Here is a 20,956-nt window from a genome sequence, read left to right as displayed (position 1 = left end):
ACAACAAGGCAATTTATGTGGTGTTAGGAAATCACTTCACATTTATCTGAGTGTAGATAAATGTGCATGCAAACAAGACTAGAAGAGGCCATTTTGCCTTTAATAATTGAGATTTTATTATTTCCTTTGTCTTTATAGACATCCTCCAGTTAATAGGTTTTCTGAATCACAATCAAATAAGAAAAACTCGAAGGAAGCATATGGCTAGAGCCTAGGTGAAATGAGTTTCGCCATATGCTTTTGGGCTCCTAATATGTGCAAAGCACTTTAACAGATACAGCAGAAGATACATTGCCAAAGATGATGCCTCAGATGGATAAAGAATTCTCTCCCTCAGAAGAATTAAACCTAACTGTGATGAATAAGTAAGTGCTAATTACTTTTATTCATTCATTCATTCATTTAGCAAATAATAATTGACCACCTACTGAGACCATGCATAAGTAGATACTTAAAGTATTTTTTTGTTGTTGGATTTATTAGGGTGGCATTGCTTAATAAAATTATATAGGTTTCAAATTTACAACTCTATAATACATCACCTGTATAACGCATTGTGTGTTCAATACCTCATGTCAAGTCTATGGTTTATGATTTATCTCCCACTTCATCTGGGAATCACTGTTGTCTGTTTGTCTCTCTTTCTCTCTCTATATATATTTTTTTCTTAATTGCTTTATCTTTTTTAGTCAAACTCCCAACATCCCTCCCTCTAACAGCTGTCAGTCTGTTTCCTGTTTCTATTTTATTTGTTTTTGTTTGTTTATTTTATTCAGTAAATTCTACATATAAGTGAAATCATAGAATATTTGTCTTTATCTGACTGGCTTATTTCACATAGCATAATACTCACTAGGTTCATCCATGCTGTTTCAAAATGTAAGATTTTTTTTGTTTTGTTTTACAATTGAGTAATATTCTATTGTGCAAATTAATCATAGCGTGTTTTTTTTTTATCCTCTCCTCTACTGATGGGTATTTGGGCTGCTTCCAAATCTTGGTTATTGTAAATAACCTTGCAATGAATATAGGTGTGCATGTATTTTTTTGTTAATGTTTTCAGTTTCTTTGGATATATTCCCAGAAGTAGAATCACTGGGTTATAAGGCAGCTCTATTTTTAATTTTTTTTTTAGATAATTCCATACTGTTTTTCACCATAGATGCAGCAATTTGCATTTTTTACCAATAATACATGAGGGTTCCTTTTTTTTACACATACTGGACAACACTTGTTGTTTGTTGATTTATTGATGATAGCCACCCTGACAGGTATAAAGTGATAGCTTACTGTGGTTTTAATTTGCATATATCTGATATTAAATGTGGAGTGTCTTTTCATATTACTATTGATCATATATATGTCCTTTTAAGAGAAGTATCTATTGAGGTCCTTTACTCTTTTTTAATTCAATTGTTTCAGTGTTTTATTTTTTCTGTTTTTTTTATTGAGTTGCTAGTTCTTTATAAATTTTTGTTATTAACTCCTTATCAGATGTATCATTTAGAAATATGTTCTTCCATTCAGTAAGTTGTCTTTTCATTTCGTTAAAGATTTTTTATGCTATGCAAAAACATTTTAGTTTGATTTAGTGTCATTTGTTTATTTTTTGTGTCCCTTATCCAAAGAGATATATCAAAATTAAATATTGCTATACTGTCTGAAGTTTTACTGCTTATGTTTTCTCCTAGGCTTTTTATGGTTTTGCCTTCCAATTAAGCTTTAATCCATTTTGAGTTTCTTCTTTTTGTATGGTGTAAGAATGTGGTGTAATTTAATATTTTACATGCATATGTTCTAATTTTCTAACAAAATTTATTGAATATACTATCTTACATATTTTCTGACCTTAATGTTATAAAAGAAACTAGAAATCAATTACAAGAAAAAAAACTGAAAAACACACAATGACATGGAATTTAAATAAAATGTTATTAAACAATGAATGAATTATTTGACTTTGGGTGATGGGTTATGCAACATAATTGAATGACAAGATAACGTGGAGATGTTTTCTTTGAACATATGTACCCTGATTATTAATGTCACCCCATTAACATTAATTAAAAAAATGAATGAGTTAACAGTGAGATTAAGGAATAAATGAAAAAAAATTGAAATAAATTAAAATAAAAACACAACAACCCAAAGTCTAAAGGCCACAATAAGACAATTTTAAGAGGGAAATTCACATCATTACATGCTTATCTGAAGACACAAGAAATATCTCAAATAAAAAAATCTAAATTTACAGTTAAAGGAACTTGAAAAAGAACAAAAGACAAAGTGCATAAGAAAGGAAATAATAAAAATCAGAACAGAAAGAAATGAATTAGAGTCTAAAAAACAATAAAAAAAAATCAATGAAGCCAAAAGCTTGTTCTTAGAAACGGTAAACAAGATTGACAAATTTTAACCAGACTAATAGAAAGAAACGGAAAGAAAGAAAGAAAAAAATAGAAAGGGCACCCAAATAAGTAAAATCAGAAATGAAAGAGGAGAGAAGTAACAACTGATTCCACAGAAATACAAGGGGTCATAAGAAAATATTATGAAAAAGTATATGCCAGCAAGTTGGACAATCTGGATAGAATGGATAAATTTCTGGAAACATATAATATTTCAAAACCTAACCAGAGAGAATCAGAAAATCTATTTAGAGAGATTACAGTTAATGAATTTGAAGCAGTAATCAAAAACTTCTCAACAAACCAAAGTCCTGGACTTGATGGTTTGAATATCACTAAACATTCAATGAGTAACTAACTTTTATCCTTTTTAAGCCACTTCCAAAATTCTAAGAAGAAGGAAGACTCCTAAACTCATTTTACAAGGCCAACATTATCTTAATTCCAAAACCAAATAAAGACACTAGAAAGAAATAAAACTATAGGCCAATATCCCTGATGAATATACTGTAAATATTAAAATCCTCAACAAAATATTAGCAAACCAGATTCAGCAATATATTGAAAAGATCACATACTATGATTAAGTTGGGTTTATTTAGGGATATGAGGTTGGCACAAAATTCATAAATCAATAAACAGGACACATCACATAAACAAAATGAAAGATAAAAATCTCATGATCACATAAATAGATACAGACATTTTTTTAATCTAGCAACCCTTTATGATAAAAAATTCTCAGAAAAATGGGAATAAAGGGAACATACCTCAATGTAATAAAGGCAATATGTGACAGACTCACAACCATCATCATATTCATGTACAAAAACTAAAATTATTTCCCTTAAGATTAAAAACAAGACAGGAATGTCAACTTTCACTACTTTTATTCTACAAAGTACTGGCAGTCTTAGCCACAGCAATCAGAGAAGAAGAAATAAAAGGCATCCAAATTAGAAAGGAAGACATAACTTGCAGATGACATGATAGTGTATATAAAGAACCCTAAATATTGCACCAAAAAACTACTAGAACTGATAATAAATTCATAAAATCACAGGATAAAATAAATACATTATCAGAAATCAGTTGCATTTTTATACAGCAATAATGTACTCTCAGAAAAAGAAACTATCCTGCTTACAACTTTGTCAAAATATTAAAATACCTAGGAACAAATTAAACCAAGGTTTGAAAAGAACTGTATTTTGAAAATTGTAAGATACTGACAAAAAAAATGGAAAGATACCAGTAAGTGGAAGCAAATACTGTATTCATGCATAGAAAGATTAATATCATTAAAATGTCCATACTACCCAAAGCAATCTATTCATTTATGTAATTGCTATCAAGATACCGATGGAATGTTCCATAGAACTAGGAAAAATATTTTAAAAACTTATATAGAACCACAAAAGATCCCAAATAGCAACAGCAGTCTTAAAGCATTTTTTAAAACTTTAATTAATAATACTCTATCCAATAATGTTGTTACAATCCAGACATTTTTTCTAAATTCTGTGCATATCAAGGCTTGGACATATTAGGGGTCTGTTGTGCATGAGCACATGCACAGGTAATAATAAAATTTGCAGAGTGACTGATGATTATTACAACTAGCGGGGTGATCACAATTAGTAAGCTGTAAAAATGTTGAAGCACTGTATTGTATACTTATAGCTAATATAACTAATATAATACTATAAGACTTAAATGAAAGTCTCTAAATGTACATAATACAAATTAATTTGCTCAGTTTTCTCTTTCCAAATGATCAGCAAGATATTGTATAAACTCCTTTGTAGCTTTGGATTCCACATTATATGACAAGTGAAACATATAGTGGGAAGTACATAACACATTTTATGCAGCTCTAAATAGAGGTCACTTCATCACTTTATTTTTGCCACTATGTTAACACTTCAGGATTTGGTGATCTATATTAGCTAAAGTGAAAGGTCGATTTAGACTGTTACTATTTCACGTGATAAGAAGTCCAAGGGTAAGTGCTAACAAGGTTAGCTCCTTTGGAAAACAAGCTTTCTTTTTCCAACTGATCAGCTAAATGTAAGCTCCTTTGTGGATGATTGATGGATCTTCTACAAATTAAGAAAGGTAAAATAAATAAATAAATAAATAAATCTAAAAATATTTGGTTAAGACTGACTTTATGATAACTGATCTTCAGTTAAAAATGCTTGTTTTAAAGAAGTTCAGTATTTTGTTTTAAGCGAATCTTACTACTTCTCTAAGTATTTGACAATTTTCTTTTCTCAACACTATCTTAAGTTGTAAAAATCAAAATGCTTTTTGAAGACAGAACAAATAGTCTTGGCTGATATAAATGATTATTATGGAAAACAGGAGTTAAGATTCTATTTTTAAAAATATTAGAAATTTAATTTCATACACAGTATATCTCATGGGATTGACTGAAGCGAAAGAGAGCTCATGAAGCTGGAGAAACAAAGGGTACAATCTTGGTGAGAAAATTCTTAGGTTCCTACTCTTCATGTTTCCATTACTGAGATAGATATTTTACTTTTGCTGCTTCTGCTAACCTCTCTGAGATTTTTTAAAATCTTGTATCTGCTAGTTTCTCCTATAAAATTATCGTGTGCCTGAAAGAGTCTAAAATCTTAGTGTTCATTGAACACATTTTTTCTACTTGTAATTCATATTTGTTTCTTCTTTAATCAAAGGGCAAAAGTAAGGTAAAACATTATAATACATGAGAAGTTTTTAACTTAACTCATAAAGCATGAGAAGTGTGCACGAATCTGCAAAACTTAACCAATTCTAAATAAAACCTATGTAACTATTGTCTTAGCTTGGGTTCCTCTAACGCAGGCCCTGACATAAAAATGCTACTGAAAGTATTTTATTTGAAAGGTGAAAGATAAACAACATGGATGTAGAAAAATGAGATAAGGGAAACACCTGATAAAGATGCATTACCAAACCAGCTACTATAAATAAAGGACATGAAGGTTAACTTCAAGGTCTGCTGCAGAGCTGCACCACAGAGACAGACAAGTAGCAGGGATATTTAAACACTAGCTCATGTCAAGTATCAGTTGGAGATTGAACTTGAACATTATTTCTTAGTATTCCAATCTGCTCCATGGGTGAGACAGTGACTTCAGCAGCAGAGAAAACTCTCAAAGAAAGGAATAAGCTGGTAATAAGGAATAAGGCCAATGTGTGCTGTTCTCATTCAACCAAGGGGACATATGTGCACATCTTAATGAAGACTACAAACTTCTGATGTCTTTTGAAGGCTATCCTCATATTAGCACCATTTTAGGACAAAGTGCTTAAATGTTCTTTCAGATATTTTAGGAGATTAAGGAGTGGGCTGGAGGATAGTGACCAATATTTCTCAAGTTTGGTTATTCCACAAAACTTTTCCAAAAGATATATTATAGCTATCAGAAAAAAAATGGGCAGGATTTGTATCACCCATTTACTCAAGTAGATTATAGAACAGCTCTCACAGGAAAGACTATTTATTTATAGAATATACATCGAGTACTTTAGAGCTATGTGTTAAATGGATGAATTGATACATGAGAATATAGTGTGCTTTTATTATTACAGATATAAAAATCAGAAAGATGTTTGAGGTGTATGAGAAATGATGACTGCCAATATTCAATCTCTGACTTTGGTGATTCTCCTATCTTTAAGAAAAATTTCATGGAGTTCTCATTAAAATCACAAATTGAAATATAAATATAAATATATGGAATATTACTATGCTGCACAATCACTTTTTCACCATTCTTTCATCACAATAGTAATTTCTTCCCCAAAATAAAGAAAAATGGAGCCCAGCTAAGTATTACTTGTTTATAAACATTGAAAAAATGTTCATTTACTTTATTAAATATAAAATAAACATATTTAGGCACAAATCAGTCTAGAGTAGAAATGGTAATTCTTGATTTCTCCATCATTCTGCAGAGGTTTCAACTGATGTACCTGATATGCATATCAATGATCCCAAGCTTCCTTCCCCAGAAACCCCATTACCAGCTCCAAGAAGGCTGATGAGTCTTGCCAACCATTGCTGCATGCTGTCTTGCCAGCATGTGTAGAGTAATTGCTGTTTGAGGATTAGAAGGATTTCTATCATTTGGCAGACATTTCAGCTGCACTGGTCAAGAGGAACACTAACAGAAGCTTTTCGTGCTAAACTGCACTCTGCCACAGAGTTATTCAGGCCATAGGGTACCACTGAAAAAAGGGAGCAAGTTATCTGTGCATTTGAGCTGTGAGGTTTCTTTTCTGAAGTAACAGGTGCTTTAAAATTAAGGCAGTTATCTTAGAACAGGGGTCGGAATCTTTTTGGCTGAGAGAGCCATGAACACCACATATTTTAAAATGTAATTTCATGAGAGCTATACAACGACCCATGTACGTTATGCATTATCCAATAAAAATTTGGTGTTGTCCCGGAGGACAGCTGTGATTGGCTCCAACCACCCACAACCATGAACATGAGCAGTACGAAATGAATGGATTGTAATACATGAGAATGTTTTATATTTTTAATATTATTATTATTTTTTATTAAATATTTGTCTGTGAGCCAGATGCAGCCATCAAAAGAGCCACATCTGGTTCGCGAGCCATAGGTTCCGGACCTCTGTCTTAGAAGGAGTCAAGAAGTGGTAAACTATGTAGGGACTGGTATAAAACAGATAAGTTTTAATGGGCTTGAATAATATATGGAGAAAGTGGAGCACTATAGGATTACTAGCAGAATATTTAATTACATACCACCATAGTCACTTTATAAGCCCAGAGGATCCTTGTGAGGATCCCACAAAGGTTACGACAGTCTTGACATAGGACATTTCGAGTTTACAACACTCACTCCCATAAAAACTTTAAAAAATTGAGATGTGAGTGTTTCAGCTTATGCTATTAACGTTGTACTTATGGACTATGGGGGTAAACTAGTTTGGATGCACGTGGTGGAAGAATACTCAGTTACACGGGATATGAGTGAGGGAGTTGATGTCCCCCAGTATTCTTACCTATGCCATTTTGGACTATTAAAAACACAAGTGTTCCATTTGTGTTGCTTTGTTTGGCAACTGTTTGGCTCTTATCATGGCTCCTAATAGAAAGTCAGAGTTTTCAGCTGGTAGCACTTCAAAGAAGAAGGAAGCCATGTCACAGAGCTACTGTTAACCCATAGAGAGGAGTTGTCTGCTGAGCATCTCATTCAGCTGGAGAAGCCATTGATTGAAGAGGAAAAAATAGATAACCCATAGCCCAAGAGATTATCAAGGATTTGGCAGAAGGTTTTTCTATGGTAGAGGGTGGGTTGGCCTAATTTCAAGCTGAGGACCCCAAAGATGACAGATTTAGTGAGGTCCACAGAGCTGTTATGGATGTCTTGAAATGCTATAAGTCAACTTTGGAAGAGAAGTCATTAACCTTCTGGACTAGACTGGAACAATTCTCTTTTTTAAATAAATTTTTATTAATTTTAATGGGGTGACATTAATAAATCAGGGTACATATGTTCAAAGAAAACATCTCCAGGTTATCTTGTCATTTAATTATGTTGCATACATGTCAACCAAAATCAAATTGTCCTCAGTCATCTTCTATCTGATTTTCTTTGTGTCCTTCCCCTCCCCCCTCTCCCTTCCTTCCCCCCCCCCCCGTAACCACCACCCTCCTGTCCATCCATGTCTCTTAATCTTGTTTTTATGTCTCACCTATGTATGGAATTATGCAGTTCTCAGTTTTTTTCTGATTTACTTATTTCACTCCGTATAATGTTATCAAGATTCATCCATTTTGTTGTAAATGATCCGATGTCATCATTTCTTATGGCTGAGTATATTCCATAGTATATATGTACCACATCTTCTTTTTTTTTGTTGTTACTAAATTTGGTTTATTTGGATGGTATCAAAAATTAATGGCACACAGAGACAAGGGAATCACAGGTCAGGAGTTGATAATCAATTTCTTAATACTTGAGAACATTACTCATTTTTTAAAATCAAACTGAAGCGTGCATACCTGTTTTCTCACCCTATCATTACTTTCTTTTTTTTTTTTCTTTTTTTTTTTAATTTTTTTTTTAATGGGGTGACATCAATAAATCAGGATACATATATTCAAAGATAACAAGTCCAGGTTATCTTGTCGTTCAATTATGTTGCATACCCACCACCCAAAGTCAGATTGTCCTCTGTCACCTTCTATCTTGTTTTCTTTGTGCCCCTCCCCACCCCCTATCCCTCTCCCATTCCCCCCTCCCCCCCGTAACCACCACACTCTTATCAATGTCTCTTAGTTTCACTATTATGTCCCACCTACGTATGGAATAATACAGTTCCTGTTTTTTTCTGATTTACTTATTTCGCTTCGTATCATGTTATCAAGATCCCACCATTTTGCTGTAAATGTTCTGATGTCATCATTTTTTATGGCTGAGTAGTATTCCATCTTCTTTATCCAGTCATCTATTGAAGGGCTTGTTGGTTGTTTCCATGTCTTGGCCACTGTGAACAATGCTGCAATGAACATGGGGCTGCATGTGTCTTTACGTACTAATGTTTTTGAGTTTTGGGGGTATATACCCAGTAGAGGGACAATTCTTTAAGAAGGTAGAGAGGCCTGCAACAGATCCTGTAGTCTCTACATCAGCTGCTTCTCAATATGAAACACCTGTAGTACAGGTAGAATCATCTCCAGCATCTCCTGCATGTTTAATAGGCAATCCTGATTCACCTGACCCAGTATCTCCAGCACCTTCTTGAGATTCTCCTGCCTCTCCAGCTTCCTCCTCATAATAGGTCACTCTCTCCCACTTTGCACTGCCCTTTTCAGTGTGCAAACCAACCACAGGAATAAAGGGAAGGGATTTTTTTGCACTAATTTTTTTTGTTACTACAGTACAGTGTGTTCAGTACAGTATATTTATGTCCTTTTCCTTTTTATGTGGCTTAGTTGTGTTTTTATATTCTATATTATGTTTTTACAACTGTGTTAGGATAGGTAAGTGACTTAGGCTAGGGTTTGTTTCAACTTACACCAAACTTCGGGTTATGTTACTATTGTTAGAACAGAATTGTGATTTGAGAGAGAGAGAAGCATTCATCTGTTGTTCCATTTAGTTGTGCATTCATTGGTTACCTTCCATATGTGCCCTAACTAGGAAATCAAACTCATAACCTTGGTGTCTTGGTATGATGCTCTAACCAACATAGCTAATTGGCCAGAGCATAAAGACATTTATTTAACCAGCCTATGTTCTTTCTGCTGTTGGGTATTTCTCATATGGCAGACAGTTGTCAGAGTTAGCACTGTTACTAAATCGAGAAGTTTTTCGGTAATGACCTCAATGAAAGAAATCACTGAGCATCTAGGCATAAATATGTTTTATCTTCAGTGAGAGAGAAGATGGTTTATATACATACTTAAATTTGTCTCCAAAAGTTGTTAGAAGGATTTTATCATGTGAGTGCAGATATTTTCTCAATTGGATACTGTTTTTTATTTCATTCAATCAACAACTAATTATTGAGTACTAACGATGTGCCAGGCTCTAGGAATTAAAGAAATACACCATCCTAGCTCGTTCAGAGTTTATGTCAATATATTATGAGGAAAGAAAGCTATTTTAAAAGTTACTTGTTAGTTTAAGAAATCCAGTTGTGATTTATGTTTCAAAACACAGGCAAAGGGTGCATGAAAATCTTCAGCAAAAAAGGCTTATTCTAACTTCTGTGTCTATAGAAGTAGTCCAAAATGTATGACATTTAAACTGCGATGGGAGAGGTGATTGTTATTTAGAAACTTAAAAGAAGGAGCATGTTTAGAAACAGTATCATTTCATAGAGGCGTTTCTGTTTGTCTTGTATGTGGCAAGGGTGCTACTGGTAACCAGTGGCTAAAGGGAAAGGATGTTTCCAAATATCTTTCAATGCAAAAGACAGAATCTTCACAAAAAGAAATTATCTGGCCCAAAATGTTAATAATGAGAGGCTGACTAGCAGTGACTTTCTAGATAATTCAGAATAGGATTTAAAATCACAATGTTTCTCTGAAAGAAGTTGAGTTTAAAGGTAGAAACAAAAGATGTGAGATGAACAGCCAGGAAGCTGATCTTGCAGTGATGTAAGAGGTCACTGTCGCTTGGATTGAATTTCAAAAATTTTTAAATATGAAGAAAATAAAGTGGACACTGTTGCTACTCATGCACTTCATTATGGATTTGTTGGCTCACCTTTTGGTATGAGGCAGCAACTTGGCCCACATCTTACCCGATGCTACTAAATTTCTTCCATTAGCATCTTCAATTATTGGGCCAGGTGCATAGTTAGCTCCATGATGAAGGTCACACCGTTTTCCTGTTGCTCATTCTGTCATTGAAGTTGGAGTTGTGGTAGTGGTGAGAGAATAATGTGGGTCCTCGTTTGTCCTGTGGACTCCAGCTCATCCTCACAAGTTCCACATCAGTTTTCTCCTCCTTACTTCACCTTTATCTTTTTTTTTAATATTTTGGGTTTTATTTCTTATCTTTACAAGTATAATTTTTTTTCAATAGTATGAAGTTGTACAGATTAATGTGAAAAAAGTAACCATTCCTTTACCATTATCTTTTACTCCTGACAGCCAACCTTGCTGCTGGCTCACCCAGAACCAGATATAGATGAGTAGCATCATAAAACTATTAAACCAATTCCCAAAATGGTGCAACCTCAAATCCCTCACACCATTATTCGGCACCACTCTTAGTAGTTACACATTTCTAATCAAATCCTGGCTAATACAGTTCAAAGTTATCAGTTAAAAATTTTAAATAGCTGGACAAAATTAGAGAATTAGAGTTCAGAAGCAACAGGCCTGACATTGTCAGGACACAAGGATAAACCTCCATAGTAGTGGAGATTGAGATGTTTTACAAAGACTAAAATAGCCTTGAATAAATCAACCTTGGTTTGTATGGAGGTAGTCTGTTATTAGCCTAACTGTCTTCCAGTATGAAAAGTAAGCCTGACCAGGTGGTGGCACAGTGGATAGAGTATCAAACTGGGATGCAGAGAACCCAGGATTGAAACTCCGAGGTTGCTGGCTTGAGCATGGGGTCACTGGCTTGAGCATGAAATCATAGACATGACCCCATGGTCGCTGTCCTGAGCCCAAAGATAACTGGCTTGAAACTCAAGGTCGCTGACTTCAGCAAGGTGTCACTTGCTCTACTGCAGCCCCCCGGTCAAGGCACATAAGAGAAAGCCATCAATGAACAATTAAGATGCCGCAACAAAGAATTAATGCTTCTCATCTCTCTCCCTTCTTATCTGTCTGTCCCTATCTGTCCTCTTTGTCTCAGTTACACACACACACACACACACACACACACACAGAGTAAATCTACTCTTGGAGGAAGACATTAACAGAACCTCAAATGATCTCAAAATTTTAAATCTGTATTTGTTTATAGTAATACTTCCTAGCAAAACTTTTGTTCTGTTTTACATTTTATTTTTGTTCAAAACTATCTTGGCTATTTTTGAGAACTTCTCTTTCATGTAAAATATAGGACAAACTTTTTGATAAACTAATTTATTATAACTTAGTGAAAGTCCATTAAATTTGTATAGATCAATGTATAGATAACAATGTATCAAAGAAAAAGAAATAAAACTATGAAATCAGAAAAATTATTTGGAAGTTATAAAGAGTACCTGGGCTATGTATATTAAATAATTGTGTTCTTCTAAAAACTATAGTTGGCAAAATGTGTGTCATAGAGAGCAAGCACCTTCCAGAGGTTAAATGAAAACAGCTTATATTTGTGATGATTGCACTCTATAACAGTACTTGCAAGCTAGCAGCATTAAGGATTTAAATTGTGATTCAGAAATCTATGTTTTTACATTATTCTTAACCAAGACTAATGGAGACTTAATTTTGGATATCATTATTCTAAATGGTGACAGCTGACCCATCCAAAGTGACCCCACTCACATAGATAGTACTGGCCTGGCCGATGACACATAGACCACTGGGCCACACACCTCCCATCTTCCATCAAGCAAATTTCTGGACCTATTCACACAGTAATGACAGAGTTTCAAAAAAGAGAAAGAAAGGAATTACATTAAACCTCTTATGGCCTAGTTTCAGAACTTGTGTACTGTCTGTTGTGTTGCACTCTATTGCTAAAAGCCAAGTTTGTACTTAAGAGAGTTGAGTAGACTCTATCTCATCATGGAAAGTCATATTGCAAGGGGTTTGATACCAAAAAGGGTAAATATTTGTGAATATTTCAACTGATCTTTCAAAAACTGGGAATAACCAGTGCATGTGAACGTAGCATACTGAGCAGAGTGTAGTATATCTGTTGTCTCTGCATTAAAAGGATTGGCTTTGATGTTGTGTCATAATTCCATGATTTACACTGACTTCTATACTCACTGGCATGCTTACTGGACCCTGTGCCATAAAAAATAATGGGTTAGTCTAAATATGACAACATTAATGTAATTCAGTCGCTTGCTGAATTCAGTGCTTGGAAATAGATAAAGAGTTGTGAAAATACTTGGTCTGAAATCTTATATAAAAAGAAATTGTCCATGTGGTTCTAACTATAGTATGACAAAATTCAAAGACCTTATTTTTATTCTTGTAAGTGAAAATTAAAAAAAAAATCCCAAGAATGCAATCATTGCTATTCTATGAGTTTACTGATACTGATGTGAGGCTTGAGTAAATTATTATAAAAATAAAATGTATCAAAATGTAAGCTCTCAACCTAATCACTAATACTGCTCAGGATAAGCAATTCCTTTATGACATAGGTTTGATATATACACGGGAGTTACTTATTTTTTCCAGTATGACATATGTTTTTTAAAATACATAGCTTTGTGTGTTGTTACATGCTACTGGGAAGTACAGACCTAAGAATTATGTTTAACTGTAGTAACATTTATATTATCAAATGTATTCATATATGTTCAATTTTCTCAGCCTAAACACTTCTTACTTGAACCAACATTTTATTTTTATTTTAATTGAACTATTTATTTCATTTTTGATTTAACTCATCCAAATCATATATGGAGATAATACATAAACTAAAATATCAAAGAAAAATAATTACAAATTTTTCTGTCACAATTTTTTGTTCACTTATTGAAAATAATTCTTATAGAAAATTTTGTTAGAGATAATGAAGCAAGTAATATATTTTCCATGAGAAATACTCTCATATTTAGATAGTAAAAATTAATTGCTTTAGGCAATGTCTTAACCCCAATTAGTTCTATTAGGTATTTCATGGAATTCATTATACTCAATTAATTTTTCTCAAGTTTATACAACACTTTCATGAGTGAAATAAAACTTGTAAAGTGAACTCAAAGCTTCTGTTCTTGAAAGTTGAGTTTGAAACATAGCTATTTAGATTTCTGTATTGACTAATCTATAAACTAATCAATAGTTTATAGATTCAATTTTTTGTGTGTCTATGGCAGAGACAGAGAGAGACACAGAGAGGGACAGATTGGGACAGACAGGAAGAAAGAGAAATGAGAAGCATCAATTCTTTGTTGCGGCACCTTAGTTGTTTATTGATTGCTTTCTCATGTGTGCCTTGACTGAGTGGCGACAGCACACCCAGTGCCCCTTTCTCAAGCCAGCGATTTTGGTTTAAACTAGTGAGCCTTGTTCAAACCAGATGAGCCAGCACTCTAGGTGGTGATCTCGGGGTTTCAAACCTGGGTCCTCTGCATCCCAGTTCGATGCTCTATCCACTGTGCCACCACCTGGTCAGGCTATAGTTTCATTTTTTAACTTACAACTTTATAACTTCTTTCAGATTGTGGTTTTAGTGCATTTATATTTTAGTGTTACTAGAGTCTATATTGTATAAACTAATGGTTGTTCATAAATGGATTCTAAACTACTCTTCCCAAAATCATATTGTCTGGTCTCAAGATTTGTTAATACTTAAACTTTTCTCCCATTCTTTCTTCATACTACTTCTAGCATTGTTGAGACACCTGCCTTTGCCTAAAACTGTGCCTTACAGTACTTCTAAAACAGAAATTCAAAAATGTATCATGAAAAAAAAAACATTTTCTCAACTGGTTGTACAACCAGTTATTTGCTTGAACTTGTATTCATTGTATTTTGTAAGTAAAATGTATTGTATGCACGTTAGCTAAAAACAAATAGTAGAAGTATCATGGAGGTTACTTTTTTGGAGGGAACTAAATTTATTTCATAATTTTACACTGAAAGACACTGAAAATCAGAAAAGTTAAATAATTATTTTAAATTTAAAAAAACCTAATAGTGAAAAAATCACCAATTCTGGACTCTCCAATGCCAAGATTTCATAAAATATTTTTCCATCATAATTTTGAGAAAAGTTATCAAGAATTTCTTCTCCAAAAGGTATTAATTTAAATATATTCACTCTTGTCTCTGATATACAATTTAATGACCTAAAAATGAAAGTCATCTGTCATTTGGGACAATAGACCCAATAATTCTCAGAATCTTTGTCTATCAGAACTCTTGTGAGATTGAAATAATAAGTGGTAGAGTTTTAATACCAATTTGTAAAGACTGCCTAGTTGCCAGACTATATCTCTGATGCAATAGAGAAAATATAGAGTTTAATGACACAGACATATTTTGATTTTTTATTTGTAAAACACGTATCATTAACTGTATTTTATTTTCTTCTTGATTACTACATATTGACAATTATTTGATATAAATATTTCATTCAGTACATTTTATCATATTTAGTATATTGATGATGTATTTTAATAAATGCCAATTATTCTACAATCTTGCGATTAAATAATTTACTATGAATTGATGCAATATTTATATCAATCCATGATTTGCCTATAACTTCATTGACATTTGAGATTATTAGAATACTCTCTCTGATTCTCCATCTCTGTAGATATTTTTATGAGTCAATATATAATCTGAAAAACACCATGCATACTCTGAGTTTTAGTTTAAAAATTTAAATGATTTGATAGCTTGAATAACCCAAGTTCCTGTATGAGGAACTATAAATCTGTTATGTATCTCCACCAAAGTGTTGAAAATAAAGAATTATTTAAAAATTTGTTTTCTTGCTTATGTATGTGAGAGAGAGAAAAAAAAATTATGACTGAATCAAGTAATTAGAAAGTGTGTAGATTTCAGAGTCCCACATCTAGCAGATTCTAGAAAGCAGCTTTGTGTGTTTTAGGAATACAAACTATCTTTGGACTGCTTTCCACTGCCCACTACCAAAGGACTTTTATGTGATCTTTAGATCACTTTATGAAGTACAAAAGTAAAAAAAGTATTTTCATAATAATACTGCAACATAATTTTCTTTTTTGTTTGTGTTGATATTTTCCCTGCTGACGCAAACGTAGTAATATGTACAAATGCCCAGATCAATCAGGGCACCAAATTTTACTCATAGTCCTGTGTTCTTTACCTCCATATGCACACATGCACATACATACAGAAAGTTTTGCTTAAAAAATGTCCTTGATAACAGAGTTTAAATATTAATTATAGTTTTTTAGCATGTCTTATTTTTTAAAAAAAATTTTTAGAGTTTTATTTGTTCATTTTTAGAAAGAGAGAAAGACAGAGAGAAGGGGGGAGGAGCAGGAAGCATCAACTCCTATATGTACCTTGACCAGACAAGCCTGGGGTTTTGAACTGGCGACCTCAGCTTTCCAGGTCGATGCTTTATCCTCTGCACTACCACAGGCAGGCTTCATTTATTTATCTTTATTCTACATTCAGTAAGGAAACTACACATAGACCATTCTGTTTCTAATCAAATTTAATGGTTGGCTTGAAAAACACACTTGTGTAATGATTGTAATTGTGAGCTAAAATAGCCAATATTTTTCATTAAACTCCTTTTATAATAAAAAGAATCTGACTAGTAGCATCATTTAGACTTGGTATTTGGTAGAATTTTCTCAAAAAAATCAAAATGAGACTGTTATTTCAAGGAAAAATTAATAGTTATTTTACTGGAAATAAGATCTAAGCTTCAAACATAAACTAGAATTCTAGAATATTTGTATATCCCACTGTGAGTTTTACTTACCTATTACTTTTAAATATTAATGATAAAATAGGTTGGTGATACCAGTAAATATGAATTTTTGATACAATATAGTGAAATGTGTCAACAATTGAAAAATCTGCATAATTCAGTGAAAAAATATTTCTAAATGATTAATGCTTGTTATTATATAATTATTTTTGAATAAAAGATTTATTCCAGTTTAGGATAATAGGTTTTAATATAACAAAGTATGAAAAGTATGTTGATATGGCTTGAGATTTCAAATTGCAACTAATATTTAAGAAACTAACACTTGTCATGTTTGGATAGAGTGTCAAAAAAGAGTATCTACAATTATCTAAAAAGGCTACTTAAATACCCTTTTTTTCTAATCACATATAGCTATGAGGTAAATTCTCTTCATATATTTTAAAACAATATAAGACAATATAATATGGGAGCAGATGAGAATGAAACTATCTGTTTTAAAAACAGATTAAAGAAGTTTACAAAAATGTAAAACAATGTTCTTGAGCACATTAATTTTTAAATAATCAATGCAGTTCTGCATAAAATTATTTCTGCTAACAAATAATGGTTTATTATGTTAATTTTAAGTGATTTAATAAATAATGTTAATTTTTTATTTCTAATATGTTAAATATTAATACATATTAATGACATAAACTAACATTATTTAGAGTCTGCAATAAATCTTGAACTTTTAAAGTTTTTGACTTTTTGTGTTTACAAATATTTTCATTTTAATTTTTAATATTTTATTTTTTAATTATTGAAACTTAAAATTATTAAATATTTAATTTTAACTTTTTATTATATTTGATTATAATTTTAATTTATTTTTATTTATAAATTTTAATATTTTTATTTAAATTTTAACATTTAAATATTTTTACATTTTTTGAACTTTTAGATTTTATAATTAATTAAATTTAACTTGTTCAGTTTACATAAAATTGCTAAGCTGATACACAGTGTTCTCATTTATCTCTCACACATATTTTGTTTTATTTAACATTGTATGTAACTATAGGATAATTGCCAAAACAAAAAAATTAAACTGCAGATTTTTCTACAGTTTTGAGACAAATATATTATTAAATTTCTATTTATAATCAATCCAGGACACCATATTATATTTAATGCTGTATCTATTTAGTTTTATTCAGTGTATAACACTACTTTAGAATTTTCTTATCTTTTACAAACTTGCCAGATTTGAAGAGTAGTGCTAAGTGTTTTGTGGTATTCTCCTCCGTTTGGATTTATTTTATGTTTTCTCATAACCATGTTGAAGCTTTGGATTTTGTGAAGAGCAGCAAAGGCATATGTGACCTTTTTTTATTACATCATGTCAGAGGGCACATGATAGTTACATTATGTAAGCAGAGATGATAACCTTGATAAGTTTCTCCATTGTGGTTACTATTTTCCCTTCAATGCTCTGTGTTTTTAAAAAAAGAAAATTGGCCCTGGCCAGTTGGTTTAGTTGTAGAGCGTCGGCCTGGCATGCAGGAGCCCCGGGTTCGATTCCCAGCCAGGGCACACAGGAGAAGTGCCCATCTACTTCTCCACCCCTCCCCCTCTCCTTCCTCTCTGTCTCTCTCTTCCCCTCCTGCAGCCAAGGCTCCATTGGAGCAAAGTTGGCCCAGGTGCTGAGGATGGCTCTATGGCCTCTGCCTCAGGCACTAGAATGGCTCTGGTTGCAACAGAGCAATGCTCCAGATGGGCAGAGCATCGCCCCCTGGTGGGCATGCCAGGTGGATCCCCAGTCGGGTGTATGCGGGAGTCTGTCTGACTGCCTCCCCGTTTCCAACTTCAGAAAAAAAGAAAAAGAAAAAAAAAAGAAAATCACTAATTTGAGCCTAAACTTCAGTGAAGTGGAAATAATATATAATCTCTTGGTAGTAAGTGTATTAAACATCCTTTTCTCATAAAATTTCATCTCTAATTTATTTTTTTATTTTAGAGAGGAGAGAGAGAGAGAGAGAGAGAGAGAGACAGAGAGACAGAGAAGGGGGGAGCAGGAAGCATCAACTCCCATATGTGCCTTGACCAGGCAAGCCCAGGGTTTCGAACCGGCGACCTCAGCATTTCCAGGTCGACGCTTTATCCACTGCGCCACCACCTGGTCAGGCTCATCTCTAATTTTTAACATTCTTTAATGAATCTTACTTGCAACAGCTACTTGTGTCTCTGATTTTTTCATCTTTTATCTTATGGATTTTCTTCAAAAAAAAATGTGTTCCTATTTATTTATAAGTCCATGGGTTTATTGCTTTTATTTCAATCTTTGGCTTATAATTTAACATGCTTTTATTGTATTCCAATTTTGGCAGATGGGAGTTCTTTCAGGTTTGGTTCCTATGTACCTTTAACATGCTCCATCATTATATCATGCGTCCAGTTTCTTAATTTCTATTTCAGCAAGATGCTCTGGGTTGATTTTGTATTTTACCTGCCTTGACCATAAAATCAGTCACTTCTTCAATAAGTTTCAGTTATTATATTTGAGAATGTTACTAGAAACCAAGATTTGAGTGCGAGGTATGCTAGGTATGCTAGTTAGCACATATAACACTCAGGTGTTATATATATGTACTTCTAGCACTCTCAGTGATCACTGATTGTTTCTCTGTCAGCTCAAATCTGCCTTGAGCCTCTCTAGTCAAATTTAACTCCAATTATTAGACTTTTAAATTCTAGAATTTCTACTGGTCCTTTTTATATAATTTCTATCTCTTTATTGAAATATTTAATGAGATATAGTTGTCATACTTTTCTTTAACCATGGTTTCTTTTAGTTCCTCGAACATATGATATTTATAAAGGCCAATTTAAAGGCTTTACAAAATTGAACATCTCTAGGCCCTTTCATAAAGAGGTTTCTATTGACAGCTACTATTTTATTCATATTGCTATAATTCCCTATTTATTTTCAAATCTCCCAATTTCATGTTTAAAACTGGACATTTTAGATAGTATATTGTAGCAATTTTGAAATCAGATTCTTCAATGGTGGTGATTATTTTTGTCCTGGCTGATGTTGCTATTTTTTTTATTTACTTCTGTAGACTAATTCTCTGTAGCTTGAAATCCCTGCAACATAAAGTCCCCGTTGTTTTCATTTTGTTTTGTTTGTTAATGTCATTGTTTTAGACTGTTATCACTGAATACCATGAACTAGGTAATTTATGAACAACAAAAATTTATGAAGACTAGGAAATCCAACATAAAAATGCCAGCAGATCTGTGTCTGTTGAGGCTCCATCAACTGGTTCATCTATCTGCTGTGTCCTCACATGGAAGGAGACAAAGGAACTCTGCTTTTTCATTTTTAAGAGTGTTAATTCAAATTATGAGGTCTCTAGTCCCATGACCTAAGCACCTTCCAAAGCTCCCACCATGGGGATTATGTTGTAACACATGAGTTTGGAGATACACAGACATTCAGTCTATATAAATCAAGTTTATTTAGTCCATCTAAATCATGCAACTTTATAGTGATACCTGTTCTGGAAGTTTGTATAGCATAGTTGTCAGCAATTAATTTTCTTAAGTTCTTTTAGTCAGTAAGTCTTTTATCTTTAGAAAAGAATTTGTATTGTGTGTGTGTGTATGTGTATGTACATTAGGTTTGCTTTCAATGTATACACATAATTCTGACTTGTACTTCACTTAATGCTTATACTGTGTTTCAAGAATAGTCAGAAGTAAATACCTTTTGCACTTTCCTGGGCATGAATGCAGCTTTCTCAATCACCAAAAATATGTCAGAGCTTTTTTTAACCCTCTATATACTTTCTGTTTCCTAGATATTACCCTTAAATTTTTGACTGTGGTCTTATTTGTCCACAGTTTATCCAGAACTAGTATTGTGACCTTGGGTAACCTTTATATTAAACAAACAGAGCTGATATCAAACATTTTCAATGTTTGAGAGTATGGTTTTTCCTCTTCAGCTGACCTCTGAAGAAGGTCGAACAACCATAGTATTATTGGGATGAAGCTTGTCCTGGGAGCTTCATGTTGGATCAAATAATGACATAAACTGACGATGATACTTTCAATGTATTCCTGATAGGTATGTGCTCTCTGATGACTGTGAAGTTGTTGGTTTTTGAGGCAACAGTTAGAGAATAGTCAAATTAAAATGCCACAAAACTCACAATTCTCACTGATATTTAGTATTTTTGTTAAATAAGCATTGTTTTTTTATTAATTTTAATTTATTGTGTTAACACAGATTCAAGTCTCCCACTCATAACTCCCTCACCCCACCCCTTCGTCCCGATTACCCCCCTTTTCTCCCCTCCCCCTGACTCCCTTCCCCCTTTCCCTTTGGGATTTGCTGTCCTGTTATCTGCATCTATGTGTTATGTATATATAATTTCACTCATCCCTACACCTTCTCTGATCCCATTCCATCATATAT

This window comes from Saccopteryx bilineata, chromosome 1 (genome assembly GCF_036850765.1).
Source record: "Saccopteryx bilineata isolate mSacBil1 chromosome 1, mSacBil1_pri_phased_curated, whole genome shotgun sequence".
Taxonomy (NCBI): domain Eukaryota; kingdom Metazoa; phylum Chordata; class Mammalia; order Chiroptera; family Emballonuridae; genus Saccopteryx; species Saccopteryx bilineata.
The sequence above is the reverse complement of the archived record's forward strand: the minus strand, read 5'-3'. Positions refer to the sequence as shown.